We start from the raw sequence: 2,374 nt of genomic DNA, 5'->3' as shown, positions 1-2,374 counted from the left end.
TGCATGTGGTATCATTTAGCTTGCGATAATCGATGCACACAAGCCAACCAGTTACTGTTCTTGTTGTAGTCAGCTTGTTTTCTTCGTTTGTGACTATCGTCATTCCTCCTTTCTTAGGTACCACGTGCACCAGACTCACCCATTGGCTATCCGATATTGAATAAATGATATTAACATCCAAGAGCTTAACTACCTCTTTCTTCACTACTTCTTGCATGTTCAGGTTTAGTCTCCTTTGGCGTTGTACCACTGGCTTAGTTCCCTCTTCTAGATTGATTTATTGCGAACAATATGCGAGACTAATGCTTTTGATATTAGTGATCTTCCATGCTATGACATTTTTTCGTTTCTTGAGTACTTCCACTTGGCTTTCCTTTTCATGTTTTCTGAAATCAGTTGCTATGATGACCAGATTTTGTTCATTTTCTTCCAAGAATGCATACTCTAGATGATCGGGAAAAGCTTTCAACATGATTTTAGGTTTTTGGTCAGTTACCACAACGTGGGCATCTTGCCACGTCGTGGTGTCGCAGTTTTTTACATCATATCGAGAAAATTCAAATGACCACGTTGTGGTGTCAGTACCACATCGTGGTGTTTCTTCAACCTCTTTTTTCAAATCGTTGTACTCGCTCTCTTCTTGTAGCTTCTTTAGCTCTTGTATCTCATGTTCAACATCAAAATCTCCTTTTTGTAGAACCACGTAACCCTCAGTTTCCTTTTCTTTCCATCCTCCAAGCTCATTCTTGAAGAATGAATAAGGCATCAAATTAAAACTTGCTCCCGAGTCGGCTAGAGCGTGGCTAGTGGCTAGATTTCCGAATTAGCAAGGTAGTGTTAAGCTTCCCAGATCACCCACCTTCTTTGGTAGCATACTCAACATTGCAGCTGAGTAGGTTTCATTTAGTACCACCTTCTATATTCCCTCCATCTTCTTTCATTTTGTTAGGAGATTTTTAGAAACTTTGCATATTTTGGCATTTGTGCCAATGCTTCAAGGAACGGAATATTGATTTCAAGGGATTTGATGTGATCTAAGAACTTCTAGTAGTCTTCTTGTCTTGCTCTACTAGGAAATGCCAGCAACGGGCGGTATGGCTGAACGAGATCATAACTTTTCTTTTTAGGTATCTGCCACGTCGTGGTGTCAGTACCACGTCATGGCGACCGTTCAAAATTCTTTTGTTGACTTGCTTCTCGACCTTCCTGCTCATCATCCGACTTGGTTCTGTTAATGGGAGTCAGATAGGTAACAATTTTCCCACTTCTAGTTGTAATAGCTTGGATGTGAGGTCCTTTTGGGTTTTGCTCGGTGTTTCCTGGAAGGGAGCCCAATGAACTCTCATTGAATTGTTTAACTAGTTTCCCGAGTTGTTTTTTGATGTTGAGGATTGAAGCTTGCTGATTTCTAACTAAGGCTTGCTGATCTCTCATTAGAGCTTACAGATCTCTTATTGCTGCTTTGGATTCATCATGCCTCTTTTCTGATCCAATTGCAAAGCGGGCGAGCATTGCCTCGAAATCGGGTTTCTTTTCCGGAGCTAGTTCCTCTCTTTGGTAAAAACCTCTTCCTTTTTGTTCAAACTTCTCTTCTTTCGCTTTCTTGTACTCATCATAAGGTAACCACTTTTTCTTGGGCTTTCTCCAGTCTTCATCATAATGATCACCGCTCGAGTAGCAAGCTTGAACCTTTCGGTTTCCATTCTCATCAAGATCACAATCTCTAGTTAAATGCGGCCCGTTACAGTTTTCACACCCCACTCTTATAACATGGATTGTTTGATCCATTTTGGTCATCTTCCTATCTATGTTTTGCAACATTACTAAGATCGCCGGCATGTCCTCCGAAGCAGCATTCACGTTTCCCCTAGTTGCATCATATTAAGGCTTATGGTATTCTCTTGAATGTTAAAAAAATTCCTCGATTAGCTCCTTGATTGCGGCTGGTGCTTTCTTTGTTAGTGGCCCTTGAGAATCAAGGAGTTTCCTAGTTGTGGCATTCACCCAATCATAGAAAATCGAGACTTCTTGTTGGAATTTGAGATCATTTTGAGGACAGTTTCTCAACAAACCCTTGTATCGCTCCCACACCTCGTACAATGAATCACCCGCTTGTTGCTCGAAATTTGCAATATCATTCTTCAACTTGGAAACTTTAGATGGTGGGAAAAATGATTGTATGAACTCATTGTGCGTTTGTGCCCAAGTTGTTTTCGTGCCTGGTGGGAGTGCCATCAACCAATCTTTTGTTATACCCTTAAGAGTAACACGGAGCATTCTTAGCAAAATTGCCTCACGCGGGACGTTTGGTATGTTGAAGTAGTCAATGATATCATTGACCTCATCAAGGTGCTTGTAGGCGTCCGCATGGTCT

The 2,374-nt window shown here is 41.2% G+C and overlaps 1 non-coding gene across 1 annotated transcript; it reads left to right on the top strand.

The window, feature by feature from the left end:
* Window positions 1-2,041: 2,041 nt before the first annotated feature.
* On the top strand, window positions 2,042-2,148 carry LOC145117925 (small nucleolar RNA R71). Its single transcript, XR_013712917.1, has one exon. It is a non-coding gene; the product is annotated as a small nucleolar RNA R71 (small nucleolar RNA).
* Window positions 2,149-2,374: the final 226 nt, after the last annotated feature.

The sequence above is a fragment of the Lactuca virosa genome, chromosome 5, assembly GCF_052849685.1.
Source record: "Lactuca virosa cultivar CGN04683 chromosome 5, Lactuca_virosa_CGN04683_v6, whole genome shotgun sequence".
Lineage (NCBI taxonomy): Eukaryota > Viridiplantae > Streptophyta > Magnoliopsida > Asterales > Asteraceae > Lactuca > Lactuca virosa.
Note: the sequence above shows the minus strand (reverse complement) of the source record. Positions and strands in the feature narration are given on the sequence as shown.